The sequence below is a fragment of the Meriones unguiculatus genome, chromosome 6 (genome assembly GCF_030254825.1).
Source record: "Meriones unguiculatus strain TT.TT164.6M chromosome 6, Bangor_MerUng_6.1, whole genome shotgun sequence".
Lineage (NCBI taxonomy): Eukaryota > Metazoa > Chordata > Mammalia > Rodentia > Muridae > Meriones > Meriones unguiculatus.
Genome location: NC_083354.1, coordinates 101,125,174 through 101,139,379, shown reverse-complemented (window position 1 = coordinate 101,139,379; position 14,206 = coordinate 101,125,174). Strand labels below are relative to the sequence as shown.

Here is a 14,206-nt window from a genome sequence, read left to right as displayed (position 1 = left end):
GGTTAGACAGAAAGCAGGGTAGCCTGGTGCCAGGTGCTTTCTGGAATAATGGTCCTGGTGCCATGTCCTCCCTGGCTAGGTATGAAGGAAAGTAAAGAGGGTGCCTGACTCATTCACCAGAACGTAGAATTCGAGAACGTAGGCTTCCAGGCATCCAGCAGAAGGTGTCGTGGGAGCAGGGAATGCTTTGACTGAGTATGATGGAAATATTTGATTGTCATGTTGACATGCAGCAGACAAACCTCTGTCTGAGTTTCTTTAGTAATTGAGATGGGAAGACTCTGCGGACAACACCATCCCATAAGTTGGGGTCCTGACTGCAGAAACATCACAACGGTCCTCCTGCTCCTGCTGCCCTGACTTTCCTGCCGCAATAGGCCAAGGTCTCTGACTGTGGCCTTTCCTTCCTTGAGCTGCCTTTGTCAAAGCAGTGAGACAAATAAGTTATATAGTGGGTCCTGGCGAACTTTACTTGGGTGCACTGGAATGAGGTGTTTGTGCACTGACATGCTGTGTGAGCCTCAGATATTCATTAAAGGACATTTGGCAAATGCGTTTCCCTTTCCTTTCCCGACACCTTCTGTAGCTGTCACCGCCAGCCTTGAGTGATTATGGGGAATTTCCATCCTGCAGTGACCCATCTGGAGAGCAACAGGCAGGTGTGTATACACTCCATCATGCTCCCTCGACATTCTACTTCCCTTGTCCCGCTGCAGCCTGGGAAAGAATGAATGAGCTTGAGAAGGTAGGGCAAGGAAACTGGCGAGGTTTCCTCCTCGCTGAGGCTGGCCAGCTATCTGATGGGTCAGCTTGTTCATCGGCTCCAAACATTCCTGTCATGCCTCTAGCAAGTTCTCAGGCCAATGTCTCTAGCTAGTGAGATGGAGAATTTTATGTGTGCGTGGTTCTATGTGTGTTCATGTGCTTGTTTACAAGTCTGTGTGCACGTCTCTTTCTCTCTCTGTGTGTGTGTGTGTGTGTGTGTGTGTGTGTGTGTGTGTGTGTAGCCCAGAGACTTTCTAATCTCTTCCCACCTTGTCTTTTGAGATTGGGTTTCTCACTGAACCAAGAGCTTATCTATTTCTCTATACAGACTATCCAAGAAGCCCCAGAGATGCTCCTGTCTCCACTGCCTCAGACGTGGGATTATAGGCATGCGCTGCTGTGCCTAGTTTTAAACACTGGGTTCTGAATAATTCAACCCAGATCCTCATGCTTGCTGGGCAAACACTTTACTGAATGAACACCCATGCCAGCCCCCAACTCTCTTTATATACACTTTATAATCTAGAGATACCTAATATACTCACCAAGTTGTACAAGTCACGACGAATGCTAGAACATTTCACAACACCTAAACAAAACCTCTTTTTCTTTAGCAGTTACCCTTCTCCTCAAGCTCCTGCTAGCGTGCCTCCCATCTTCTTATATTTATACTCTCTGTCTCTAATTTACTTTCTGTCTCTGTGCATTTGCCTATTCTGAACATTTCATAAATTGGAACCACAACATTGGACTTTTGTTTTGTGCTTTTTTTTTCACTTAACATTGTCAGTGTTCATCATGTTGTAGCTAATATCAGCACTTGATTATTTTATGTGTCTGAGAATTATTCCATTGTATTAATAGGTCATACTTGTTTATCAGTTAACGGATATGTCAAGTGTTTCTATTTTTAGGCCATTCTGGATAATTCCACTATAAGCATTCATATACAGAATTTGGGGACCTACACTGTTAATTTTTATTGCTAATGCTTAAGGATAGGTTTGGCAGCCTATGGAAACTCTTCAACTCTTGTCCAGTTATTTTCCAAAGAAGCTGTGCTATTTTGCGCTGTGAGAGTTCCTGTTTCTCTATATCTTCTCCAACATGCGTTAGTGTTCTTGCTTTTTGTGTCCATTCCAGTGGATGTGGTCATTTTGATTTGATTTCTGTAAAAACAAAGGAGCACATGCTCATGGACCATTTATATGTCGTCTCTAGAGAAAGGTTTGTTCATGTTTGCTCATTTAAAATGTTGTTTATTGTAGATTTTTATGGCTTCTTTAAATGTTCGGAACATATATGAGTTAGCAGATATGTAATTTATAAAATTCTCTGATTTGTAAATGTTCTTTCTCTAATGAAATTATGAGCCATGAGAAAATTGTTTCTCAAAAGGGGAAGAACTTTATCCAAATGAAAAGATAGGAAAGTCTTCATGCAGAAGACAAAATTTAAGTTAGGTATTTAAAAAATAAACATAAATAGGAGAGCACTAAAAACTACTAAGGTAAACACATGCAAATTGATTAATGTAGGATGCAGCTCAGCTTCAACAGCTTCATTTATATCTGTGGCTATATAACCTGCTTTCCCCTGGAATTACCAACCAGAGCTGAAAACATGTACCCCTCAGGTCCTGGTTCCTATTAATAAAAAGGTCAAAATCCTATAATTTGCTTCAATGGTTCCTTGGCCCTGGTAAACTCGGGTTGATGTCAAGCAGCACTTGGCTTCAAGGATGTCTATTGTCTTACCTGAAACTTGCCACTCCCTCACGCATTCCTCACCGAATTTCAGATGAACTTTGTCCAGTAGTCATACTAGCTAACTAAAGCTTTATTCTTGGGTAAATAAATGCCTGACAAAAGGTGTCTATGCTCTATGGTTTTGTGAAGCCATGATAACTTTCCTTCCTCCTAGTCCTCATTTATTATGATTTAAAGACAAGGTCATACTATACAAGCTAATCTTTTCTTTTGTTTTGTTTTAATTTTCTTTTGTTAAAATTAATTCAATTTACATCTCAGTCATAGGTCCCTCCCTTTTCTCCTCCCAGTCCCACCCACCCTTCTGAATCCATCTTTCCCCTATTTCCTCCGAATCCGGACACCCAAGCTCATTTATTCACATGAAGATTGAGTTCATCTTCCTCCCCTGTGGCCTGGTAGGGCAGTCCCATCAGGGGAAAGTGATCAAAAAGCAGGCAACATAGTCCATGTCAGAGATATTCCCCACTCCCTTAACTAGTGGGCCAACATGAGACCTAAGACACCCATTGGTGACTTATAAACAAAGGACCTAGGCCCAGACCATGCTTGGCCCTTGGTTGGTGCTTCAGACTCCATAGGCCCCTCTGGGACCTGTTGATTATTTCTGATGGTTCCTGTTCCCACTCTTCCACCATTTAAATGCAAGGTCCTCCTGTCTCCATGTTATGCTACCAGTAGGGACAACTGAAGGAACAGTAATCTCTCTTACAATGTCCGTTCAGCCTCAAGAAGTATGACTTTCCAGGTATTGATCTATGCAGCTGTAACTACATAAGGATAAATAACAGAAATCATACCTTCCTTGATTTACTGGAAATAATTCTCAGAGATGTCAGGTAAATGTAATGAGGAAATTTTATTTAAAAAAACTTGCTTTGCTTTGTAAAATTTGAACATATAGGAGATCATAAAACCTATATTCTCCTGCATATAAGAATGCAGACATAGAAGATTACAGAACCAGAGCAAACTGTAATTCTCAGTGATTTTGAGCCTGTGATTCCTAATGATCCAATATGGGTCAGAATGAAGCAAGATAACTAACTGATGTCAGGTATAGGAAGAAGGAAAAAAAAAAGCCTGTGACAGTTAAAAGAAACAGCAGCAGTGATATGGAAAATCAAAAGGAGAAACATTACCATTTGTGATTAAAAGGTCAAAAATGAGATTGTGCTGCCCCAAAGAAGAAAGAAGAAAATGTCTGGATTCATTGCAGGGCAGTGACAGGTGGACTTTGCTTCAACTGATGGCACTGAGGTGGGATGGTGACATCTACGTGCGAGAACAAGAGGCTAGGAGAGGAGAGGATATCCTGAAATATTCAATGACGCTTCCCTTTTCTGTCAACCTGAGACATAAAAATAGGAGGGTATGAGGAAGAGAGATTTTAATCCATTGCATGCTGTTCTGTTTTTCTCAGAAATCCCCTGGGGGTAGGTAGACAAAGGAAATCAATATAAACAATGGAGGTTTCTGATACATTTAGGAAATGGAAAACAATGTTCAACATTAAGAGCTGGATGGAGGCAAACTGATATGACAGCAGTGGAAAATTCCACTACCTCCTGAACGCTTATCTGCTTTGAGGATACAACAGAGTACCCATTGCTGACACTGAAATCATTTAATCAGGATCTCATGGAATAGAGACATTTCTGGAGACGTCTTGATTAGAATTACTCAGAGATATTTTAATAGTTCTGATGCCTTAGGCTTAACTATTAGGTTGCTCTCTAGGAAGTGTATAGAAATCAATAGGAATTAAGATAGAAATTTGGGATTATGCTGATCCAGAACAGAATTATGTCTCCAAATAAGACCACACAGGTGGATTGTGCAAAGACAGGTTGAGTCTGGGCTCTCAGCTGTGCAAGTTAGAAAGATGCTAGAACTTTTTACATAAATCATTTACAAAGCTCCATTTGTATTTTGGCTTAAACATTTATGGATAGATGGATAGATACACAGGGAGATAATACTGTTTTGTTTTGTTTTGTTTTTTTGAGATGGGGTCTTACTACATAGTCAAGGCTGGAGTTGAATTGTGATCTTTTTACCTCAGCCTCCTGCATAGCTGGGATTACAGGTAGGTTCCACTATGGCCATTCTCCTACCTGTAAATTAGGGGATTAGGTTCCATTACCCATCATAGAGTTCTAGGATACCAATGACTCAGACATGACGAGTTATGTGTCTTTCTTATGACTCCATAGGTAAAGAAGGCGGTTTTGAGTTGGTAGCCACAGTATCCGTGAGATACGGGACACGGCCTTTCTCAGTCCATTACACTCTCTCCACACAGTGTCCTCATCACAACTGTGTTCCAGCTGTAGACAAGAACAGGGATAAAGAGCAGTTACAAGGGTATCCTAGCTCGTTTATTAAGAATCTGCCAAAAGAAATTTCCACCTATATCTCATTGGTTAGAGATCAATATGATTACATCAACTAGGAAAAAAAGTTATTTTCAAACAGTTTGAAATAAAGAAAGAACAAATACTGGAAGACAGATCACAGTACTCAGTATTATCAATACTACATTTCATAAGTAAAAAATGAATCTGGGCTTTCTGAAGCCTTGTCCTTACCTGTTTTGCATTTGAGTATTGTTTCCTGCTACTGTAAGTTGTTGGATACTTGTTAGGACGAAACCAGACTAGCCTGAGAGCTTGGGCTCTACAGATGGGTACTCAGTAGGGGTGTACATTCTAGAGTTAACTCTGTTTAGTGAGTTTCCTTCTGATAATGTTCCAGCAACTCCAAAGTTGTGTTACCCTCTGTGCATTCTTCTTGTCATAATAAGCTTTAGTTGGTTTGTTTGCTTAAAAAAAAAAAAACAAAAACAAAAAACTTTTACACTTTATTTCATTGGAACACTGTGCAGAGAGATTCCTAAGCTTTTTTTCTGGTGTTAGCCCAGAATCTCTCACTACATCTAAGCATATTTATGCATTTCTCTGTGTCATCTGAAGCACAGAATTTCTTTAAACAATGCAGACTAGAGTGAAGATGTATTTGCCTCAACAGATAGAAACATTTTGAGAAATCAAATACCATCAACCATTTGAATAACTTACTGATGATTATAAAAAAAGTTGTTATATTCATGGCCAAAGAGATTGAATCAGGTAATGTATTTAAAATATGGAAATATTATTATAGAAAGAAGAGAGGGAACATTGTAGATATTTCAAAGTTTCCAGGTTAGAGAAGAAAAGAATGGATTCATTCTCTGTATATTCACATATATATAAGTATTAGAAAGATATTCAGTAGGAGAATCTGTGTTAGAAAGTATGAAATGAAGTCAGTTTATTTTGTAGGCAAGATTACTGGGGTGCAGGCCAGTGGACCAGAAGCAGTCACAGAATAGTTATAAATCTCCTGAAAAACATTGCAATATCAAGCAATTCTTGAGAAATAGTCAGTAATGCTATTAAGAATGCTAATAAGAAACTGTTGATTTTGTCAGTTTCCAATGAACTGCATGTGGAAGGCAAATGCTGGCCTCAGTTCTGTGCCTCAGGAGTCATCCATTTGCCTTTTAGACAAAGTCTCTTATTGGTTGACTATCATCTCACCAGTTTCGCTAGGCTCACTGGTTATGACTGCTCCTCAGGAATCCATTTGTCTCTCCCTGCCTCCCCAGTGATAGGACTGCAACCCTCAATTTCAATTAATAGAAAAGTATTAAGTTAATAATTGTTATTGATTTTAAACTATTGAAAATGAGAGGAAAGAATTATACCTTCATAAAATGACATGGCTCAGACACTAAAATTGACATTCCTATGTCATGTATATGTGTGTGTATATATATGTTTATACAAAATCCAGTTGGTTATTGAAGCCTGTGTCTCATTACATAAGTGGAAAACAACCAAACCTGGAAAAAACAAAGGTAGCTTTGCTTTAAAACCTCGTATGGTGGTTCATACCTTTGATCCCAGCACTTAGAAGATAGAGGCAAGAGGATCTCATGAGTTTGAGGCCAGCCTAGGCTGTATAGTAACTTCCAGGCCAGCCAAGGCTACATAGTAAAACACTGTCTCAAACAACAAAAAAACACATCTTGCCATCCATTGCTGACTGCTGCTCTCTTACCAAGAGCAAATGTAATTGGTAACATATTAGATATGAGCATCACAGTCAAACCACTTGCTTAATTATTTACTTACTATGTCAGCTTTCCACAAATTCAATTATTTTTCCAGTGAAAGCTAATGAGGAAATCTACCAACTCAGCCACTAAGACTCAGGCTGTACAGTCAGTCCTGCTTATCTCTGGAATGCTCCTCTTCCTTCAATCTATGCTTCCAAAGGTGAGATTAGAATATGATTCACTTGCTTCCACTGGGTATGGAACGTTTTTTTCTTCTTGTTATGGCTGGATAACAAAAAAGGCAAGACAATCTACCTAATTAGTGAGACCACTGAAAACCTAGCCCCAGACTTAAAGTCACTGCTGCTTTTCTGATATCAGCATCTCCCCGAGGATGGGTTTCCTCCTGAAAAACTCATCTGGAAAGTCTACACAAATTCTTGTCACTGCTTTGTATGCCTGGCTATGTCAAGATCAGTGAGCTAAGCAGAGGGGTGCTGTGAGAGCCTGGTAGGTGAAAATGGGGCTTTCATGCTTTCAGTCGCTCTCCAGTTAACATTGCTTCCCTTAGGATTTCTGAGTTGTAGTCCTTGTGCTGTTGGGACGTTAGGAGCAGCTGAAGGGAGGGCTTCTGGCATCACTGGGACACAGGGCAGTGGAACAGCTTCCTTTCGTTAGTGTAGGGTGGCTCTGGGGATGATGGTTGAGTGATGCAAACATGAAAATCTGTGTTTTCTCAATAGGACACAGCATTGTACATTGATCCCAGAAAAGAGAAACTCAGTCCAGGCCTGGAGCAGGACAAGAAACCAGACCCGACAGCTTCACCAGCAGCAGGGCTTCACATCAGGAAGATGGCAGTGTGTATGACAAGAAAGCAAAGAACTTTATTTTCATGCATTTATTTATTCATTTATTTATTTATTCATTCATTCATTTTCATTCATTCATTCACTTTATATCCTGGTTGTAGTCCCCTCCCTCCTCTTCTTCTTGTCCCCCAACTAGGAAGCCCAAATGAACCCTGAGCTGTCCATCTACTATGTCTATGTAAGGGGGCCTAGGTCCAGTCCATGTGTGGTCCTTGGTTCAGAAGCAGAGGATTCTTATGCATTTACAAGCTGCTGCAGTATGCAACCACAAATGAACATCATGGGGAGAATGCCCTGTAGGGAGTGGCATTCTTTCTGCCCTAACCCCTTCTCCCTCCTTCTTCCCCTCCTTCCGTCCATTCCTTCTGGCCTTCCCCTGTCTTCCTATTTTTTCTTCCTTTTCTCCTATATCTAGTGCAATGATTTTGTTGGCTATTTTAAGACTCGAGCTATTAATTGTTAAGAGACTCTAGTAAATATTAAAAGGGAAAGGAAAATTTATGAGGGTGGAAAGAGAAAATGACATCTTCCAGGATTTTGTTGATCAGCTTGGGGACTCAGGTTCGGAGCCTGCCTCAGTCTATCAGATCCAAATTGGTCCCATCTGTGAAGACTCTCAGTTAGTAAAGACCACATGCCATGGACATGGAAATGCTTGCCATGGAGAAAGCATTTGTGAGACAGTCTATGCACAGCAGTGGCTACAATGGCACTGAATGCAAGTCTATGTTTGACTAGACTAAAAAGTGATGCTCGTGGGACATAATTGTCCAAATCCTGAAAATGGGTGCTTGTGTCTTTGAACCATGCCTTGTGTCCAGTCCATAAGAATTCCAAAGTGGTACAGATGCTGCCAGCCCCACTTTACATATGTGAGGAAGGCATCCTTGCTCTACAGAGGTGGTCAGTTCCTATGCATGTGTGTAGGTGCTTGTATGTTTTGTGCATGACTATTTAAGAGAACTGGACTTTTAAAGTTAGTTTGTACATATACCATTTACATCAGTGACCTCTGTTCACCCTAACTTTCTTTTTTAAATTTATTTTTATTTTTATTAATTACACTTTATTCACTTTGTATCCCCCATGTAGTTCCCTCCCTCCTCCCCTCCCAATCCCACCCTCCCTCTCTCTTTCCCAACTGTATTCCTCCCCCAGTCCACTGATAAGGGTGGTCTTTCTCCTCTTCCTTCTGACTCTACCTTCTAGATTGTAATAAACACTTTTCTTTCCAAGGTGGTTTTGGTCAATGACCTATCAAAGTGATGGAGACCAAACTACACATAAAACCATAATCTGAAGTTTGTATTCTTTTACCTTCCCTCTCTTTCCTCTTTTCCTACCCTCCATTCTTTTCATATTTTTCCTCCCCTTCCTTCTAGAAACTGGCTCCTGAATACCCACACTTAATTATTTTGAAATGTGAGGGCAAGCTCTGACAACTTGTTACACTCACATTCTAGGAAGGACTAAGGTGAAGAGCAGGCTGGCATCTAGCTGAAGCCATTTAAAAGACAAGACAATGCTGTGGAAGAAAGAACCAAGCACAAGTAAAAACAAAACAAAACAAACAAACAAAAAACCCTGTCTTAAATTCAGGAGGAGATGATACCATCTGTGCTGGTTTGAATAGTAATGCCCCCTTCCCCAGGATTATATATTGAAATGTATGCTCATTAGGGAGTGGTACTACTTAGGAGGGATTGGAGGGTGTGGCCTTGTTGAAGGAAGTGTGTCACTGGGGGTGGGCTTTAGGGTTTCAAATGCTCAAGCCAGGCCCAGGGGCTCTCTCTCTCTCTCTCTCTCTCTCTCTCTCTCTCTCTCTCTCTCTCTCTCTTTCTGCTGCCTGCAGACCCAGATGTAGAACACTCTCTGTTTGCCTGTGTGGCACTGTGCTCCCTGCCATAAGGATAATAGACTGAACTTCTGAAACTGTAACCAAGCCTCAATTAAATGCTCCTTTTATAAACATTTCCATGGTGATGGTGTCTCTTCATAGCAACAGAACTTTGCCTAAGACACCATCTGAACTAAAGCTGCAAAGAAGACATCAGAGAAGTGTTGAGGCCCCTGTCCTGCTTCAGGGATGGGCAGTTACAGCTGACTAACTCTGACTTGATGTCTTTTTACTTAGCGGAAGCACAGGAACTCAGCCTGTGCATAGTGCAGACTGAAATTACAAAATGAATCCGCGTTACATTTAATTAAAAATTGGAGTCAACAAATAAAGATTGTACATCCTGATAGCACACATACATTGTTTTGAAACACTTCAGGTTCATCCTCGATGAAGTTGCCTAACTAAGTAGTGTGTGTGTGTGTGTGTGTGTGTGTGTGTGTGTGTATGTGTATGCATGCACTCACATACGTACACATGCTCGTTGGAATGTATGTTTATCATAAGCATCATAATCTCAGAGCATCTTTAACCATGTTGAATAAAACCATCTCGGTTATTTTATTTCTTCCTCAGGCTTCCTAGTTTCTGACCTCTTCACTAGCTTTGCTATTTAGCAATTCTTTGACTATTTTGGCTGGTAATCAGTGCATAGCTGACTTACTTGCTAGTTTTACAAACAAAAATTTAAGAAATATGACATTTGAGGGGGTGGATACAATCAATCATTTTCTCAAAATGTATTTTTTTGGTTTTGGCCTTGTTCTGATAGCTGGGGATTTTGTTGTTGTTTGTTGTTTTATTTTTTCTTTTTAGGTTGATTTTTGTTGTTATTCCTGTGTTGATGTCTGTATCTACCATGTGTGTGCAGAAACGTTCAGAGGCCAGAATAGGATGTTTAACCTTTTGGAACTGGAGTAACAAACAGTTGAGAGCCAAACTTGGAGTCCCTAGAGGAGCAGTATTAACTGTCGAGTTATTTATCTAGTTCCAAACAGCTGCGTTTTAGATTTTTTTTTACATGCTTACTGTTTATTAATAGTAAACAAACTAAGTTTCTTTCTGTCTGGAGCTTAGATTATTACCTGTTGCGTCAAGTCTCAGAGTCAATGTTTCTCGTGAGATAAGGGGCTTCTTTTTCTGTTTGCACCTTCCCTAAAGACACACCTCAGAGTGTCTTGGAGTTAAATTGTCCACGAGTGAGATGCTGGCCTTCCCTTTGCAGTGCTCTTCTATTCTAGTAAATTGCTCACTGTTGCGATGGTTTTAATTTTTAATTTCAGAAACATAACAAACACACAAGCTTAATACTTCAACACTACAGAGTGTATGAAATAAGTCATCTCCCCACACTGACCCCCCTAGCTTGTTTCCTGACAGGAGTGTACCCAAAACCTTTGTTACAGAGATCAACTCCATTCCTCAGCCTGCAGTTCAAAGATCACCCTGCCCTTTCTGCACTCGGGCGTCTTCCTTCATTTCTTTTCCACAGTCTTTCTTCCTCTTTCCTTATATATTCCAGACTCAACTCCCCAGCTGCAGACACATCTACTATGCACTCCCTAACTCCGGTTTATTCTTAGCTTCCTCAATGGGCCTTTATGCTTGTCTTCTCTCTCTCTCAATAAAAATTTTATTTTTTTAATTTTAAAATGTTTAAAATTTTTTTAAATTAATTTATTCACTTTACATCCCGATCATAGACCCTTCCCTCATCTCCTTCCAGTCCCAACTTCCTTCCTTCTTCCCCATGTATCACCCTCCTCTAGTCCTCAAAAAAGGGGAAACTTCTTCCCCTACCAACTGACCCCAGCCTATCAGATCTCTTCAGGACTACCTTCATCCTCTTCCTTTGTGGCCTGGAAAAGCTGCCTTGCCCAGAGGAGGTGATCAAAGAGCAGGCAACAGAGTTCATATCAGAGGCAGCCCCTGGTCACCTTACTAAGTAACCTATACTGGAGACTGAACAGCCTATGGGCTATATCTGAGCAAGGGTCCTGGGTCTTCACTATGCATGGTCTTTGAATGGTGCATCAATTTCCACAGGTTCCCCGGGCCCAGAGTTGTTGGCTTTGTTAGTCTTCTTGTAGAGCTCCTGCTTTCTCCGCATTCTTCTGTGGTCATCTGTTTGTTACTCTTTACAATCTCACTGAAGGCTGTGGGACGTCAAGGCTGGTCTCAGCTGTATCCTGTTAGCTGAGTCTACAGTGCTTCCTAGTGTGACATGATCATGCATAAGTCACCAATTTCCTTGAATCTCTTCTTATGTATTTGTCTTCACTATTAAACCAGAAGATCCAAACAGGGAGGCCTCTAAAAACTTTAAATTTAGACTCAGTTCAGCCTTTAGAAATGGCCCAGAGAAAACCACAAAGCCTCCCAGAACTATTGCTTATAATCTGATACTATAGTTTTGACTTTTAAAAAGCTGATCATTAAGATAAAGTTATTGATGCTCCTCTGCATGGCTAAAGAGTGGAGATGTTCTTTTCCTTTTGTGTAGATAAAAACAGACAACGCACCTAACTAAAAAGGGCTGTTACTTAGCCCAAGAAGTACAGGTCTAATGATATAAAACAAATAGCAAAACTCTATAGAAAGTAAATCTGGAAACAAGTATGACATCAACTACACTGCAAACATCTAAGATAAGACATTAGCCAGCAAAACTCAACATCCTCACAGAGCTCTGAGGTAGAGTGTTTGCCTCATATGCTCAAGGCTCCACATGTGTGTGCCTACAACACACACACACACACACACACACACACATATACACACACAGAAGGGGGAAGTAGGGTGAGGGATGGGGAGAGGTAGGAAGAAGGAGGGAGGAATAGGGAGAGAGAGAGAAAGTAAAGGAATAAATAAATAAAATAATAAGAAGTAAAAAGAACAAATCATTACCAAAGTTGAATTTATTATTTGTATTTATTTTTGAAATCTAAGTGCACGCCACCATGACTATTTTTCCACACAGGTTCTGGGCAGTTAACTCAGGTCTTTACACTTTCACAATACTTTACCAACTGAGCTATCTGTGAGAAACCAAAGAATTAAAAATTAGGTTTTTTTTTTGGGGGGGGGAGGGTTATTGGTTTAAAGTTTAAAGCACAAGGCTGAACAAAGGTCAGATGTGCCAGCCACCTGTGGAGAGGAACCAGCCTTACTGCATTCTTTCCTGCCTACTAGAAATACAGTTGCTAGGAAACTGGCCCAGATTACCTCTCTCCCCTAGGACAGCCAAAAAAGGGAAGCCTGACCATTAATGCATTTGGGGGCCTTCTTATAGCAAATCAGTTTAAAATGCAACATCCCCTTCTGTGTTTCAACCAATAGAAGCTGACCAGGCTGGAATTCCCTTGCTTTGGGCATGGTGGGAGGGACTGGGATCTTTAAATCACCCACCTACCCAGAGCATGGGGCTCTACTCTCAACTGCTGTCATGGTGAGGGTGTGAGAGCCCAAGATATATCCTGTAATAAAAAGATCCTCCTGTGTTTTGCAAGGGACTCGACTCCTGGCTGTCTTTTGGGGTCTCAAGAATCCAGCACAACATCTGCACAGCCTAAACTGCTTGTTTTAATAGAGCAATACTCTTTTGGTGGATATTTTTCAAGATTATTTTGAAAAAAATGAGCCTCATTTATTCATTATATTCACTTTGGTATTTCATGCCTGCATATTCATAAACCAAGGCAGGAGCTCACAGCAGGAGTCTGAATCAGAAACTACGAAGGAACTCTTTTTACTTCTTTGATCGCAGGTTCTCATTTAGCTACCTTTTTCATACAGCCCAATCCCACCTTTCTAGGGACCATAGTGCCCACAGAGTGAAGGCCTTTCTGCATCAACAGGCAGGGCCATAATCGCAAAGATTTTGCAGTTTGATCCTCAGAGGCTGAAAGTTGGTTCTGACTGAGCCTGTGTGGTGAAAACTGCTGGCATCATGTCTGTAAGCTAGCTCTGTGTGTAGCTGTAAAGTGCCGTGTACCTATGAGGGATACCATACATGCTATCACCTTTAAGACTGAGAGGACATCCAACAAAGTTACCACTAAATGCTCTTGTTATACTGTCCTTTCTTTGCTACCTTTCTCTCTGGTTTCTTGTTCAGTTGTCTTGTTGATGTCCTCTAGTTAAACACCTGAAGCTTATTGGTTGACATTTGCTTGTTTCTCTTGCTGTGATAAACCACATGACCAAAAGCAGCTAGGGAAAGTCATACAGATTATAATTCATACTGGGGGAAACAGAGGCAGGAGCTCACGGCAGGAGTCTCCATCAGAAACCACGAAGAAACACTTCTTTTTGGTTTCATCCCAGGCTCACATTTAGCTACCTTTTTTATACAGCCCAGTCCTACCTCCCTAGGGACAGTAGTGTCCACAGTGAGATGTCTCTGCTATGTCAATTAGCAAACAAGTCAATGCCCCACAGACATGCCCACAAGGAAGCTTGGTGATGACAACCTTTTAACTGAGGTGGCCTCTTTGAGGTGTGCCAAGTTCGTAAACAAGACCAACTACCACAAAGCTTTGCTTTGTTATAATTTTAGTTCTTCCAGAGAAGCATTAGAATTATTAATGGGAACCAAAGTTTTGGAACCTCTTTGCCCTAGTTTGGGCTGGGATATGTTGGGAATTCCATGGTTGAGGCCAGGGACCATCTTTAGAACAGCAGAGCTGTTTACAGTGGGTCTTCTCCCATGCCTGGCCCAACCATCCTTCTATGATAAACACTCTGGCAAGATGGAGGGAAGTGGTGACTTCTGAGCCCTCTCTACTGTTACATGGCC

At 40.9% G+C, this 14,206-nt stretch overlaps 1 long non-coding RNA gene across 1 annotated transcript; it reads left to right on the top strand.

Moving 5' to 3' along the window:
* The first annotated feature begins 6,758 nt into the window (after positions 1–6,758).
* Positions 6,759–11,061, top strand: LOC132654740 (uncharacterized). Its single transcript, XR_009592442.1, has 2 exons — positions 6,759–6,859; positions 7,383–11,061. It is a non-coding gene; the product is annotated as an uncharacterized LOC132654740 (long non-coding RNA).
* Positions 11,062–14,206: the final 3,145 nt, after the last annotated feature.